Source organism: Diabrotica undecimpunctata, chromosome 8, assembly GCF_040954645.1.
Source record: "Diabrotica undecimpunctata isolate CICGRU chromosome 8, icDiaUnde3, whole genome shotgun sequence".
NCBI lineage: Eukaryota > Metazoa > Arthropoda > Insecta > Coleoptera > Chrysomelidae > Diabrotica > Diabrotica undecimpunctata.
Window position 1 is genome coordinate 22679196 of NC_092810.1, and position 17966 is coordinate 22697161.

The following is a 17966-nucleotide window of genomic DNA, read 5'->3' on the forward strand; positions in this document are numbered from 1 at the left end:
TTTGAGTTTATTGTGGCGTACTTTGTCAAAGGCCTTTTTAATCGATAAAGCAGGCGTGTACCTCTTGGTTAACATCTAGACATCTCTGTGTTAGGACGTTTAATGCAAAGAGAGCTTCTCTTGTACCTAATCCTTTTCTGAATCCCATCTGTGTATCGTTAATATCGCTATCTAACTTTTGATAGATTCGGTTGTGGATGACTCTAAGAAATATTTTAAGCAGATGACTCATCAAGGAAATTGTTCGATGATCAGAACATTGCGCTGCCTTAATTTTCTTCGATATGGTGACAAACGTAGGCAGCAACCATTCTTGAGGTATTATACCAGTACTGTATATTGTATTGAATAGATGTAATATTATGGGTACCGATTTATCATTCAAAAGCTTCAACAGTTCTGTAGGAATTTTATCAGGTCTATTTGCTTTTCCATTTTTAGCGTTTCTTATTCTACTTCTTCTTTCAATATGTCTGGCCCAGTTTTATTGATTATCTGAGTGAAGTTGTTTCTATCGTCTTCAAATTATTCATTCAGGTATTCTGTCCATCTTTTTATTTTATTCTCTAGATCTACAATAAGATTTCCATCTTTGTCTTTAAGTTTACCTATTTGGCATTTCTTTATGCTTCCTGTTATCTCTTTCACTTTTTTGTGCATATTGAACGCATCCTACTTTTTCTCATAGATTACTTCACACTCTTCTTTAATCCACGCCTCTTTGACTTCTTTTATTCTCTTTTTTATGTGTTTGTTTATTTCTTTGCATTTCTCAAGGTAATTCTTCATCTTTCTTCTTTGTTCCATCAAGTCTAGTATATCTTGTGTCATCCACCCCTTATTTTTTTGTTGTTGTTTTTGTAAGATGTTTCTTTCCTGCTGTTTGTATAGCTGCATTTATGTACTTTAATTTTTGGTTAACGTTAGTTGTATCGTTAATTTGTTGCTGCACTGAACGGAGGTTTTTATTTATTTCTTCTCCTGTTTCTTGTCGTATATTTTTGTTTCTAAGTTTATTTAAATCTAGTGCCTTTCTGTGTGGTCTTCTAATCTTTTTTAGTCTCGCCTCTATCACAGTAACTACCGGATTATGATCTGATCCTATATCAGCTCCTAGGTACGTCTTAGTACATTTAACAGCATTACGATACCTCCTTGCTATCATAATGTAGTCTATTTGATTTCTCACTATTTTTATTTTTTCTTTTGTATGTTGTGGAAATGTCCTTGTATATAACCGTCGAGGAGGTAATTTGAAAAAGGTGTTTGTTATTACGAAGTCTTCGCTTTGGCAAAATTGAATCAATCGATCTCCTCTGTCATTTCTGTTTCCAAGTCCATAGTTTCCTACTTGTTCTCCTACCTTACCTTGACCCACCTTTAATATGTTAATGTGTTGCTTTTTTATTGTTTTCAGCATTTCTTCTAAATCGTTGTAGAATTATTCTATTTCATTGTCATCTTTATCTGCTGTTGGTGCATAGACTTGAATAAGATTTATTAAGTTATGTCTTTCTTTAATTTGTAATAATATTAAGCGCTCTGAATAAGGAGTACAGGTAATCAGAGAGTTTTTCCATTTCTTTGAAATGATGATTCCAACTCCGTAACGATGGGTGTTGTTGTCGATTCCGGAGTAATAAAATACGCTATTATTTCGTGTTGAACATTTCCCAGGTCCTTTTCCAGGATCTGGGAAGATTAATATATTAATCTCCAAATTCCAACGAGGTGATGGAACTCCCACAAGAAGAAAATATAGTAAAAGAAATGGAAATATTACAAATTCGGAAAACTATGATATCCAAACAAGGCATACGTTTTATTGTTATTACGATTTACTGTGGTAAATTTAGTATCATAAGATTTATTGAACACGAACGATGATATTAACGATAATCATCATGATAATTAAAATAATGATACAGACTTGAATGAAAATAATATCACTGGTTTTATTTGATATTAGGAATAACAGATTAACCGTCAGCTTGTGGTAATATTTCCCCGTTTTATCTCCTTGTCTTGTCATAAAAGTCGGTTATATAAACCTCGAATTAAAAACGGACTAATTAATATATAAAATAATAAAAAATGCCACGAAGAGATAACCAGCAAGTACGCATTTTCTAGTAGATCATTATTTCCATAAAACTAAGCCTGAAACTAGGTAAAAACATGAAATTATTACACGTATTGCATTGTACTTATAGGACATACCTACAATAATTTGCATTTTATCATTAAGGCGAACCGATAAGCTATCAGCTTAAGGGTCATACCATTTATGCAAAAAAATGCCTGTACATCTCCGTTCCCCTCTCTCTTTAGCTTCCCTTTGAGGGCGCGCGTGGGAGGGAGAACGAGATACTTTCCGGTATATTTAAAAATGTTGAAAAGTGTTCTATATTTCTTGAGGCTATTATCAACCTGTAATACGTGTCACTTCAACATTGACTGCAAAAGTGTGTGTTTGGTAAGTCAAAAAAAAATTTTGGTTTTGGTTGGGATCTTTAAAAAAGCTTTCGAAATCTCTTTTACAATATCTTATAGTTTGGTATTTGTATTTGTCATCTTAGAATGTGTATTGTATTAAAATTATTGAAAATTATTGAATTGTTGAAATATATTGTTGAGTATTGTTGAAATTTTGTCTTTTTTTAATTTGAGTAATTTTGTACTTAATACTGACTAAGAATAGACACAGTGAAAGAGACTTGATTCTTTTTTGTGCTCTTATATATAAAATAATAGTTACTGTAAAACTGTTTTCAATTGTTTCTTATATTTTGTCAGGAGAAGATTATATCTCGATAGCTCTTCGTATATTTATGTAGGTAGTAAAGCTATGGGATCTACTATTTGTTCTTTTCTTGCCAAATTCCTGATGTGAAACTTAGTTATAAAGCTCTATAATTTTTTTGCCTTCCAGAAATCTTAGAATTCTGCATGATTTGCTAAAAGGAAAGCTTTCTCTTCTATGTCATGAAATCCTTACTAAAAATAATTATATAGATACGTGAAAAATCTTTGGTTTTTTCTCTATTTAGATGGTAAAACTAATAGTTTTATGCCTTGTCCACTGCAGTAAATGGCATCCATTAAATGATTCAGCGAATGTGACCTATGAACTCATATGTTTTGCGCAAGTTATTTTTATATAGAATTTAAATGACGTCAATAAGTTTTTATCTTTTTCTTTTCTTCTTAAGGTGCCGTCTTCTTAGCGAAGGTTGGCGATAACCTCTGTAAAGTCTTCCCTATTTTGGGCTTTCCTTATTAAACTTTGAAAGTCTAATCCTGTCCAATCTTTGATGTTGCGCAGCCAGGTCATTTGTCGTCTACCCAGGTCGCGTCTGCCTTCTATTTTCCCTTCTGTAATAAGCTGAAGGAAGTTATACCTGTCGTGTCTAAATATATGTCCAAGATAAGACGTTTTACGCTTCTTGACAATTTCTTGACGCCTTAAAACTTCTTCATTTCTAACGCGGTCGGTCCATGGAATTTTCAGCATACGACGAAATACCCACATCTCAAAGCTCTCTAAACGTCGTAACGAGCTGACTGTTAACGTCCAAGCTTCCACGCCGTGTAATAGTACACTATATACATAACACTTTATCATGCGGTATCGTAGGGACAAATCAAGATTACGGGTAGTGAGTAACTGTCGCATCTTTAAGAAGGTGTTTCTTGCCTGTTCTATTCTACATTTAACCTCTTGTTTTTGGTCTAAGGTTTCATGTATCCAACAGCCTAGATACTTAAACTTTTTCACTTGTTTAACTAGATTGTTGTTGATTAGTATGTTTATAACTGGTGTGTGTTTTTTTGAAATTACCACTGTTTGGGTTTTTTTTTACATTCACCTTAAGGCCGTATAGTTCTCCTTCTCGCACTACTTTGGTTAACAGAATTTGTAGTTCTTCTTCACTGCCAGCAATCAGTACTGTACTTACTGTACAGCAATCTTACACTGGATTTATAAATTCTTGACTTCATCTCAGTGTTAATGTGTCTGTTTAGCGATATAGTGTTATTAAGGCATCTTGCCAGTCTATTTGCTTTTTGTACTTAATCTCTCACTTCTTTGTCCAGGTCTCCATAGCTAGACAGTGGAATTCCCAGGTATTTTATTTCCATTACTTGTTCAATACTGATGCCATCAACTTCTATTTTACATCTGGTTGGTTCTTTGCTGACTACTATTGTTTTAGTTATGTGAGATGAGATTGTCATATTAAATTCTTTTGCTCTTATGTTAAATTTGTGGACCAGTCTTTGCAGACTATCTTCATCTTGGGCTATCAATATTGCGTCGTCTGCGCAACAGAGTATTTTTATTTCTTTGTTTCCCATTCTGTATCCTCTTCCTTTGTTAACGCTTTTGATAATTTCATCCATGATCAAATTGAAGAGCATGGCGCTCAATGAATCTTCTTGTCTTATGCCGCTGCCTATTTCTATAGGTTCTGTAAGTTGTTCATCTATTCTGACTTCCATTTTGTTGTTTTGGTAGATGTTATCGATCTCTATCTATCTAATTAGCCTTCTTCGGTCCATCTTTGGACATAGGCCTCCCCAATCCTTTTCCATTCTTCTCTCTCTGTCGCTATAGTCATCCACCTAGAGCCCACGTGCTTCTTGATATCATTTGCCCATCTCATTTGGGGCCTTCCTCTGCTTCGTTTATATTCACATGGTCTCCAAGAATTTTGTTCCATCTGTGTTTTTTTTGTCTTATATTGTGTCCTGCAAATCTCCATTTCAATTTTGCAACTTCTTTTCTAACATCCCTCACTTTTGTTTTCTCTCTTATTTACTCGTTTCTCTTTTTATTCATTAATCTTATGTGCAACATTTGTCTTTTCATTGCTCTTTGGGTTTTTATGATTTTGTCCATGTTTGCTTTTGTAAATGTCCACGTTTGGGAACCATAAGTGAGAACAGGGAGTACGCATTGATGTTATCGATAGTTTTTATAATATTTAGGGGAACTTCTCTATTATACAGAAGATGGATTACATCTTTGAGTCTTACCCTGTCTTTCGCTTTCTTTAGGTCAATCAGACACATAAATGCTGGTCTATTATACTCTAGTGATTTCTCAGTAATTTGCTTTATAACGAATATTGCATCTGTCCACGATCTTCCACTACGAAAATCGTTTGGTATCCCGTCTTTACCTGCTGCTTTTTTTGTTCTTCAGGTTTTCAAGTGTTTTCCGATCTTCCTGTATACTTATATTAAGTTCTTGATTTGTGGTAATTTCTGGTGCTTCCGGTTCTAGCGTCGTTTGTTCTTCCTCTGCATATAGCTTTTTTAGGTAGTCAATCCACGTATCCTTTTCTATGTGTTTTGGTTCTATAAGTTCCTTTACCTCCGTTTTTTGACCTCTTATGAAACGCCATATTTCCTTTTGCAAACCGTAAAAATCACGTTCCATTTCTATCGAAACGTGTTCCCAGTGATCCTTTTTTATTTTTCTTACAAGTGCATGTGTTTCGTTTCTAATTGTCTTGTAATTATGGTATGCCTCTTGTGTTTTGGTTGACATGTATTTCAGGTAAGCTTTTTTCTTTTCTTTACATTTTTCCTTCACTTCTGTACAAAACCATGGAGTTCTTCGCCTCGATATTTTTTGTACTCGCTGATATATCCACATCATCCGCGTACGCTATGCACTGCTCCTGTGCAATTGAAAATAGTCGTTATCTTTGATCTTCTTACGATTTGTTCTAATCCTTGTTTGAATAAATTCATTGATAGCGGATCTCCCTAAACATCTATTCACTGTCATCTGCCTTGAAAAGCTTTGTTCATCGTTTTTCTTTACTTTTTTTTTTCTTATTTTGCTATTTTACCAATTTCTTACTGTATTTTTGTTTCTTTTGATGCCAAATCTATATAGATAAGATCTTTGTGGTGCTATAACTCTCATACTTATCTCAATTTTATCCGTGAAGGTTTCTGTTTCCATGGTGTAGACTGTTTCCCCTGTTACGTTTCTCAATTTTATTTGTGCTTGCAGTTCTTGTGAATATGAATGCATATGAATGCAATCATGCTTTCTTTTAGTGTCTTATTATCATTTATATCTATTTTTAAACCCAATAAAATCAAACTTTTCCTTCCACTTGTTTTCTCCAGTTCCATTCTGTCTTGTAAAACTGGTATGGGAAGAGATTCCCACAGGGAAAAGACCACTCGGACGTCCCAGAATGCGATGGAGAGATAACATCCAAGCAGATCTTCGGAAAATGAACATTCCATTTGACCCTAGGTTGATGGAAGACCGAACAAATGGGAAAAAAGTTGTACAGTCAGCCAAGACCCACCCAGGATTGTAGCGCTACGTGATAATAATTCTTGTAATTGTTTCATTTCGTTTTTGATTTTCTGTTTTCTTGCTTATTTCTTAATTTTTGTCCATTATTTTTGGCATCATTTTAATCATGACATCCTCTTTCTCTCTTTTTTTTTTCTCTCCGTGTCGTTTATATATATATATATATATATATATATATATATATATATATATATATATATATATATATCAATTGCCATCTCTAGTCACCCATTAAATTTTTAAATAATAAACTTGTATGTAAACCAAGTAAATTTAATGCATGATCTGGTGCACTCCTGATCTGATACATTGTATGTACTATACGTCTCACGTCGTTGGATTTGATGTACCATATGTTAGGATTCGGTTAGTTGTTTATTTTGAACTCAGTCAGAGGCCTAGTGTGTGTATTATCATCCATAGTGTCATATGATATTATATATGTCGCTATACGTTCAGTAATAACAAAGATGCTGTGTAGTGCCTAGTGCTCTTTTGGTAGTCGCCTTGATTGTTTCTTCTTCCTTAATATATTCGTTATATCCTCATATACGTTTATTAATAATAAAGATACTATGTAGTGCCTATTTGTTTTTCTATCTTAATATATTAAGATCCTCCTCCTTTCATTTAACGCAGCTCACGCTCCAATCGGGCCAGTAACAAGGGAGTTATGATGTAATGCCTTTTTGACAATGCCGCCATGTATGTTTTTGTGTCTTAACATATTTGCTACTCCCTCTCCGTTTTAATGATGTGTCACGATAATACTAATTATTCTACCCTCACCACAAAACGCTCAAAAGATATTTGACTTAATACAAATCTTATCTTAGAATTACAGTAACGTATATTTTTAGCAATTTTGCGAAAAAAATAATTACTAATGAAGTAGGAAAATTTCCCAGATCATCCCTTCTGAAACCGGGGCTCCAGTTCGGAAATTGCCACTCTAATTTCTTTCTCTACATCTATTTTTGATCTGTACTTGTTTTTAATTGCTGCACCTACAGAAAAGTCTGTTTCGCACAAATACGAAGTCGAAAATGGTAATAAAACTTTTAATGCTAGCTACAGTGCTGATGGCTTGGTATTCATGAGAAACTGAGCTCCGAAATTTAAACAGTTTGTCTTTGTTATATTGAACCTTTAGGCTGGAATTACAGGACAATTTTTATGTTGGTTGTTCTTCCCTTGTTGAAAGTGTCGATGGTGTGGGCTACTGGAAAACATTTCTAACCCAGTCATATTGCTCCAGATTATGCGTAATAATAGCAAGCGCTGTGTAAACATTATTTTTAAATAGGGATCGAGGATTTCTATCGATTTTTCTTATAGAATGCCTTGTAAAGTAATCACAAAACAGTCAATTACTTGATCTTCTAATGTTTTCTTCCATAAGAGCAACTTGTTTTAAAACCCAGTAACTGTATCTGCCAATTGCAGGCTGAGAGTATTGCTTCCTTGCAAAGACTTAAAATCATTTGATTTGTTTGATATGTTACTATGTCAATTTTATTATAAATTCTGCATTAATAACGTTTTGCTCACCATTCTGTGATTCTGTCTATAGATACGTGTAAAATTCGTAGACACTTGCGAGCACGTTATCTTTGGACAACCAACGAGAGTTGCAATAATAAACTAAAGATGTATACTCGGCACCCAATTGTTCACAAAGCTTATGGAAAAGTCTTGATTTTACGAGTCGTACTTTAGTGTAGTTCATCGCTTTAATAATCTATTCATCTCAAACTTAATTCAGGTATAATATTCTTTGTTGCTAAGGCATCTCTATGTATTACACAATGTGTCCATTTTACACTTAGAGAATTGGTTTTGATAATAACATGTAGTCCTTAATAAACCTAAAAGTTTCCCCACAATTTGCTTATTAATATCTTCTGCCATGTCGTGAATACGGTGACTAATCGTATTGTTTAAAATCTTCTTCTTCTTCAAGTGCCATCTCCGCGGCGGAGGTCGGAAATCGTCATAGCTATTCGGACTTTTGAGACGGCTGCTCTGAAAAGTTCATTTGATGTATACTGTATCCAGAAATTTAGTGTCTCATTATAAAAGTTATTTTAATAACAGCTGTAAAACTGAATAATCCCTTGTAAACACTCTATTGTTGTATAATTATCACAGCTACCAAAGCTGCCAGGACCGGCATAATAGCCAAGCATAGCACGACTGTATATAGGTATATATAATCAGATCAAATATTATCATTCAAGCATAATGTCAAAAAACTCTTTTTATAAACATACAAATTTCCCATAATTATTGTTATTAATCATTATTTTAAGTCTCAACGAAGAAAATGTTTTGTGTGTGTTTTGTGTTTTATTGGCACTAGTTTTCACACTGGCCAGTCAATTTCATAATGATTTTTTTAGATTATAACTTATCACTAACTCAGGGGAGTACTGTGTAGTGTCTGTGTTAAATAAATGTCTTGTTACTTTAGTAAAGTCGACTTTATTGACTTTACAAAGAGACGCTAATTGTATCTGAACGTCTGAGGTCCCTTCGACTTCATTGTCTTTACAAAGAGACGCTAATAATTGTATCTGAACGTCTGAGGTCCCTTCGGTGAGTACCGATTTACTCGTTTTAAAAGGTTCATATTTATTCATGTTGACTTGTTATGTTTAAGTTTTCCGTTTCATGTCTGAAAAGTTGGCAAAAAATGGGAAATATTCTTTATTAATAATTTTACAAAAAAAATTATTCTTCATTAAAGGTTATGCATCACATAGAAATCATTAACAGATAATCTTATAAAATATTAAGTGGTAGATAGGAAAAATCAAAATTATTAATTAATACTGAAGAGGAAAGTGATTTTAAATTTAGATATGCAAGAAAATGTAATTTTAAAATGTTTGTAGCTATTAAAAATTATGTCCAAGTTTAGATTCATGGCCTTCTAATAATTAAATAATACATTTAAAGTAAAAAGTAAATAAAAAAATACTTTTGCATTTGTTGATTTTGTATATTGAATAAGGTAAATTAGAAATAAAATTAAAAATTAATGCACCTACTAATACATCATTAAAACGCCATGAATCTAAATTTAAAAATAATTTTTAAATCCTACAACCAAATTAAAATAACATTTTATGCTGCACCTAAATTTAAAAGCACTTCACTTTTAAGCATAAATCAATATTTTTGATTTTCGGTGTATACCACTTAAACTTTTATAAATTTGATTATTGATTATTGATTTCTATGAAATGCAGAAATGTTTATGAAGAATAGTTTTTTTCATGAAATTAATAATAAAGAAATTTCCCATTTGTTGCCAACTTTTTCAGACATACTTTATACCTTACTAACAATTAAAACACTTCTTTCCTTACATGAAGTATAAAATAGAATCATATTTAGCTATATGTATATATCTACATTAATTCATTTTAATTTTCACTTCACCATTTTATTATTTCACTTGCAATTTTTTTAACAAAACAAAAATTGTTTATGACTTTCAAAATTTGGATATATTTAATAAAGAATCTAGACAGAAAATATAATAATTAATTAATTCTAATACTCTATCAGTTTATTTATTTTTTCCCTTAATTATCTAGATATTTATTTAAATTAAATATGTAATGTAAATGACAAATAAAATATAAAATTCGTTAAGCCGGCCCTTTTTACTATTTACCTGAATGGGCAAATCCCTTTATGGCTTCGACTTTATCAGCGGGATACTTTTAAATTCTGCATAAGTCAGTTCTTATAATTGTGAATGAAGTATACATCCGTACCACTCTCTCAGGTTGCGCAGCCATGACATTCTACGCCTCCCTATGCTTCTCTTTCGTTAGATCTTTCCCTGCATAATCAGTTGGAGCAAGGTGTATTTCTCTCCACGTGTAATATATCGGAGATATTCCTATTTTCTTGTTTTAATTGTATTTAAAATTTCTATTTCTTTATTCATCCTTCTCAGAACCTCTTTGTTTGTGACGTGTTCTGTCCACTATATTTTCAGAATTCTTCTATACACCCACAGCTCGAATGATTCCAGTTTTTTCGTTGATGTCGCATTCAAGGTCCAAGATTCCATTCCATAAAACAAAGTCGAAACAATATAGCACCTCGCCAACCTAACTCTTACTTCCAATTTTAAATCCCTTGTACATAGCACTCTTCTCATTTTGTTGAAATTTGCTCTAGCCTTTTCTATTCTGATTTTGATCTCCTGATTGTAATCATTTGTGGAGTTAATCATTATTCCCAGATCTGCATATTTGTCCACTTGTTCGACGTTGGTTCCGTTTATTAGAAGATTCTCGTTATTTCTTTGAGTTTTCGATATTCTCATAAATTTTGTCTTCTTGACGTTCATTCTTAGACCGTACTCTTTTCCATACTCCGCTTTTCTGGTCACCAGTCTCTGAAGATCTTCAATATTTGCGGCTAAGATCACAGTGTCGTCCGCATATCTAATGTTGTTAATGGGAACTCCATTTACCTTTATTCCAGCGGTTTCACTCTCAAGAGCGTTTTTCAGAATCTCTTCGGCGTAGACATTAAAAATAATTGGCGACAATACACATCCCTGTCTCACTCCACGTCTAATTTCAATTTCTTCTGTTAGCTGTTCGTTAACACGTACTTTTGCTCCCTGTTTATAGTGTAAATTTGATATGATCCTGAGGTCGTTGTAGTCAATCTTCTTTGATTTCAGGACATTCATTAATTTTTTATGTCGTACTTTATTATAGTCAATAAAACATGCGTATATATCTTGATTGACGTCCAGACATCTTTCTATCTGTATATTAAGTGAAAAAAGAGCTTCACGCGTTGCTAGGCCTATTGTTTAAAATAGGTGCATTTATTATTTCTTTAGCTGCCGATTCTCCAAACGTTACTCATCTGATACCATATCGACCTCTTCACGTAAGATCAGTTTCTCAGCAATCGTGTGTGGATTCTTACATGTGGCATCACGAAAAACTACCATATATGTAGGAAACGAGCAATGTTTGCAAATGCACTTTTAGTTTATGAGAAAGCATACATTTAACTACCAACACTGTGTAACAAACAACACACTGAGAAAGTTCTACATCCAAGTTTCTATTTCAAATCATATTCTCTATGCACCGCGTCACGATGCACAGTTTGGGAAGACTTGCACTAAGAGATCTAACACCAAATAACGAAATAAGAAATCAAAAGCAACTTACTGTTTCAAAAGCATATTTAAACTTCATATGTAAAACGCGTGCATTTAAATTATACCTCCAAAATTTTTATAGCATTTTCAAATTAATTATGAACTGTTTTATTCAATTTAGATAAAGAACGTCATACCATTAAATGTGTCAAAGACCTGCCGATAACCGTACATTTACCCATAACCACATCTGACTAACTTGCTCCATGCGAATAAATTTGAATTTTTATGAGCAATTTGTTCGTGTGGCTCAAGTCAGAAAGGGTGCTCTTATCAGCTTATCATGGTTTTTGGACGACTACGAAGAGTATGTTAATTAACGTAAAGGAAACAAGAGGTAAGTAGAGATATTTTAATTCAAACGGTGATAGATTAACAATAGGCAATTTATAAGCGGAAATAACGGTTATGTACTAGAATATAAAACATATGTTTAGCGAAAAAAGATAACTGGCTTATAGATGTATCTCCTAAACTGATAACTAGAAAGCAGAATATATGCAATACAACATTACTAAAATATGCTCATGCTCATATATATGCATTACTTTTATTAAAAATATGCAGCCATTTCTTCTAAATTTGACTAAATGTGCAAATGCTTATTAAAAATACTCTAACAATAAAATGAAATATTATACATAAATGTGTTTAACACATATTTATTTTTTACATAAAAACAAATTAAATGACACACAAAAATTGATATTATAATTAATAATTTGAAACATTATAGTATGAATTTATAATTCAATATTTTTCAAAATTTTTCACACTAAAAAAGTGTTTCATCATCATAAGTGGCTCAACAATCCGTTGTGGATCTTGGCCTTCTCACAAAGAAGTCGCCACTCCTGTCGTTTCCTGGCAACTTCTTTCCATCTACTGACCATTCGAATCTATAGGTCTTCTTCCACATCATCAATCCATCTCCTTCGTGGTCGTCCTCTGCTTCTTGTGCCCTCTGGTTTTGAAAATGTTAATCTCGTCGTGTATTCGTGATCTGATATCCTAGCAATGTGTTTAGCCCATCTAAGTCTGCACTTTAACGAATTTAAACGATATAGTTCAAAGTTGTATCTTCGATGCCATAGACCATTTTCATTTATCATCATCATCATCAATGAGTCTTTGCCGCGTTTACTATTGCCTTCCATGTTTGTCGGCCCTGTGCCAGTAATTCCCATTATCGCACTCCCATTTTCTCTAGATCTTCTTTGACTGCATCTTTCCATCTTTTTCTAGGCCGCCCTACAGACCTTCTTCCCTCTGGCCTTTCCCAGAACACATTGTTTATAAGGCGATTGTCGTTACTGCGTATCACATGCCCTGCCCATCTGAGTCTATTGGCCTTTATTTTCATTTACGGACCCAAAAATCTTTCTAAGAATTTTTCTCTCAAATGTACCAAGAAATTTTTCATCATTTTGAAATAATGTCCACGTTTCAGCCCCATATATCAAAACCGGTCTTATTAAGGTCTTGTATATATTGAGCTTTACTGCACGTTTTATATTTTTATTTTTTAAATGTTTCTGGAGACCGTGAAGAGTTCTGTTTGCTATTGCTATGCGTCTTTTTATTTCGTAGCTCGTCGTGTTTGTTGCGTTTACTAGCGATCCAAGATATGTGAATTCTTTGACTTGCTCAAACGTATGGTTGTTAATTGAATTCTCTGTTAGATATTTCGAGGGTTTTTAGAAACCAACATATATTTGGTTTTTTCCTCGTTTACCACAAGATCTAATTCACTTGCCGCGTCCGCAAGCCTTGTAAAACACTGCACCATGTCTCTCATACTTCTGCCCACTATAACTATATCGTCAGCGAATGCGAGAATTTGCGTCGATTTATTAAAAATTATTCCATTCATTCTAAAGCGGCCCCTATATAAAACTACTCGCGAAGTTGATCTAAGTTCAGCTAGTACGAGAGTGTGGACAGGTACTTCATGAGACTTTGCTTCGCCTTGTTCTACTTCCGTTTTGTGTCGGTTTTTCGCGACTAAGTCAAATATTTAACTATAACAAAAGATAACTGTATTAAACAAAATATTGATGTATTCACTGGATTAGGTAAATGTCCTAAAAAAACTCAAAGAGAATTGTGTACCTGTGGCTAAGCCCCCACGAAGGGTCCATTTAGCCTGTAAAGGGAGATTAAAAACGTGGCATTATAGAAGTATTACTTAGACTTAGAATCCTAGAAGTATTAGAACGTGCTAAAAATATTGGAGTAAAATTTAATCCTAATAAGATACGGTATAGAATGTCTAAAGTAAAATATTTGGGAAATAAGTACATTCGATAAAGATGGTATGAGACCTGACTTAGATAAAGTTAAAGCTATTATAAATTTGAAAGAACCCAATAATAAAAAAGAGTTACAAAGAATGCTGGACATCAATTACCATCGCAATTTTATACCAAATATATCGGATATATTAGCATCATTAAGAGAATTATTAAAAAGAATACAGTTTGGATGTGGACTAGAAGTAACACACTCATTTAATTTATTAAAAAAGTTAATTTGCTCACCAACCGTTCTTGAAAATCTTGATGAAAATAATCCAATAATAATTTAAACATATTCAAGTCAAAATGATGTTGGATATGTATTATTACAAAATCTTAAACCTGTATCTTTTGCTTCTAGATCTTTAACCGATTGTGAAACCATATTAAGCCAAATTGAAAAGGAACTAAATGCAATCCTATTTTCTTATACTTAATTTCATAATTATATTTATGGTAGAGAAGTTAAGGTTTTCACAGGTCATAAGCCATTGATTTCGATAATGAAAAAAGGCATAGCAGAAGTAGATTCTCCTAGACTACAACGTATGAAGGTGAAATTATTAAAATATGACTTAACTGTAGAATATAAGCCAGGCAAGGAAATCCTGATAGCTAATTTGTTGTCTCGAAATTTTTTAAAAGAAAAGGTAGAGGATGATTGATGGGCCCATGTCTTTTGTAACGGAAATAGTGCATATATTAAATATAACAGAAGAAAGGAGAGAGGAATTTATAGCTGAAACTAAATGATAAGAAGCTTTAGGATAAAAATAAGATCTTTAATAAGGATAAGAAACTTTAAATTATTAAAGATTTTTGTGAAAAAGGGTGGCCGTCATGCGCATCAAGGATACCTTACATAGTAAAAGATTATTTTAATATTAGGCATGACGTTTACTCATTAAATGATTTGATATTTTATAGGGACAGAATTATAGTTCCGGATTCTTTGCGGCATAGATGTTAAAGTTGCTTCATGAAACACACATTGTGGTCACAAAAACACAGTAAACAGCAAGACAGTTGTTGTTCTGACCAAATATGAATAAGGACATATTTAGTGGATTTGGGTAGAAAGTGTGTTGATTGTGAGAAATATCAGAGAAATAATGTTAAAGAGCCATTAATACTAAGAGAAATTCCAGAAGTTGGAAGGAGTTGGAAGTTGAAGTTGGAGGAGTATCTTATTTAATCGTAATGAATTATTTCACAAAGTGGATTGAAATTGTTTCGCTGCAGTCCAAAACATCCCAGTCAATAATAAATTCGTTTAAGACTATGTTTGCCACTCACGGGATTCCTTTGGAAGTCGTATCCGGAAATATGCCTTTTGGATATAAGGAAGAACGAGAATTCTCTAAGGAATGGAACTTTAAACTTGTGGCATCTAGCCCTAGATATCCTAAAGCAAATGGGCAGGCAGAACGAGCCGTCCAGATAGCTCAAAATATTTTCACGAAGTGTGAAGCCTTCAGTTGCCGTATTAGAATATAGGAACACACCGCTATTAGGATTAGATAAATCCCCAGCACAACTCTTAAATAGTCGTAGACATAGACGCAAACTTCCAGATTTACATGAAAAATATTCACCAGAACAGGTAGACCTAAAAACTGAAAAGAATAAATTGGATAATAAAAGAAAGTTATACAAGCACTACTATGATAGAAATACAGCTACAAAAAAAAGAATTAAGTGTAGGGGATAATGTGGTTATAAGAGAAGATGCGCAATGGAAACCTGCTGTGGTTAGACGATGTTGAGGACGATCTTGAAGAACCAAGATCATATATGTTGTTGAGAAAGAAAATCGGACATTGGTAAAAAGAAATAGCACTTTCCACAAACCTCATCCAGTTTCGTTTGCTTTTAATGAGAAGGTGAAAAATGAGCTTCACAAATTAGAAGCTGAAAAGGTTATAGAGGAAATTTCAAATTCGAATTGGGGAACACTGCTAGTGCCCATTATGAAAGCAAATGGTAATATTGGTATTTATGGCAATTATAAAATAACAGTGAACAAGTATTTGAAAGATTTTAATCATCCCTTACCCAGAATAGATGATATCTTTGTTGCTTTACAGTGAGGTCAAAAATTTACTAAATTGGATTTTTTAAATGCGTATAACCAGTTAGTTTTAGATGATAATACCAGTCGTTTGTTATCGTGGAGTACCCCGTATGGTATTTGAAAGGTAAATCGTTTGCCTTATGATACAAAACCTGCTTGTTCAATATTTCAAGCTATTGTAGAAAAAGTTTTACAAGGTTGTGCAGGTACCGTAAATTTTTTAGATGATGTAGTGGTCACAGGTAAGAATTTTGATGAACATTTAAACAATCTGGAGAAAGTCTTATGTAGATCAGATAAGGCCGGATTTAGGTTAAATTCAGGAAAATGTGAGTTTTTTAAAGATAGTATTTCTTACTTGGGTCATAAAATTACAAGCCAAGGATTAGAAAAGATAAAGAAAAAGTAAGTGCTATAATTAATGCTCCTCGGCCCAAAAATTAAACAGAAATTCGTGCTTTTGTCGGGATGATAAACTAATATTCACGTTTTATTCAAAATTTGCAAGAAATTTTAAAGCCTCTATACAATTTAATTAGTAAAGGTACAGAATTTAAGTGGACAAAAGAATATGAAACGGCTTTTGAAATGGCAAAAAAAGAATTAGTTTCAGACAAATTGTTAGTTCACTATGATCCACAGAAACCTACCGTAGAACGGGGTGACTTTGTTAATTTTTTTCGTATATTCTAGCGTAACTTTTGAATGGGTCATCCCAAAAATCTGGAAAAGTCACCACTGGGATGCATTTTATGTTTATTTAATTTAAATTGATAGTATATATGTTTTCAAATTGAGGATTTTCTCAAAAAAAATAAAAAAGTGTATATCAAAGTCACTCATTGATATGGGGTCCATTTTTTTAATCGAACAAGCCAATTTTTAGATATTTCAATTTTAATTTGGGGGGTGACTTTGATAGCTGCTACAGACACCAAAAGAATATATTATGAAAGGCAAACAAAATAAGTTATTTTTCTTTAACATCAATTCTGCCAAGAAATATGCATTTCGTTGCTGTTTCATTTGTTTCAACCGATGGGGTCTCAGAATTGCTAAGATATCAGCAAAAGGAGCATTAAAAATGTCGGCTCCACAACTTTAAAATGTTTATGGGTTTCATCTAGTGATTTAAGTCCAATGAGTTCGTATTCGTCAAAAGGTAATTTCTCTTGTATCCTTCCGGCATATACGTAATTTATACATTTTCGTTTACCTGACAATTTTTACAAGCACATAAGTTCCAACATTCAATTCAGCAAGAGATGGTTTTGTATTCATCTCATTTTCATATGATTGGTTCTCCACAGAATCTTCATTTTCAATTTTATTTTCGCTTTCACTATTATAGCTGTTTAATTCGCTATCGTAGGAGCTGTCATCTGCCGTTACATGTCGACTTACACTTTTACCGGGTTGGATATTAAGTTTTTTTTACTTCGACGTTAAGTAAGTTCTATCTCGGACTTTTTATTCATCAAATAGTCTGTGAGGCTGTCGTTAATCAGAGGTTCTACATAATAAACATCATGGTTGATTGGTGCAATTTTACTCAAGACTTTATTTGGATCGAAAGGAACCACGCCACAAGCCTCGAACCCATTCTTCAAGACTCTCTTAATTGCACTTTCTTCACAGTCTCCACGTTTGTGCTCAGTTTTTGCAATTGTCTGATCCATTAATTCCAAAAGCATTTTTTTAATAACGACGGAAATTGATCTTTAGGTACACCAGTAATCTTTGGGTGTCGCAATTTAAATTCCGTCAAAATCTTTATAGGATACATCCAAAGGCTGGCATATGTGTGTTGAAATACTGGGAAGGCACACAAATTCAATATTGTGCAATTCACACAGTTGTAATACATGATCTGAAAAGTGAGACGCGAAGTTGTCACCGATCATAACTTTTTTACCTTCCAGCCGTCTTGCGTGTGGTCATAATATGGTCTCAAACCAGTCTGTAAAACAAGTTACCTCCATACACCCAGTTTTTGTTCGGTTATATCTAGCTCCTCTTGCGCAACATCCACCACTA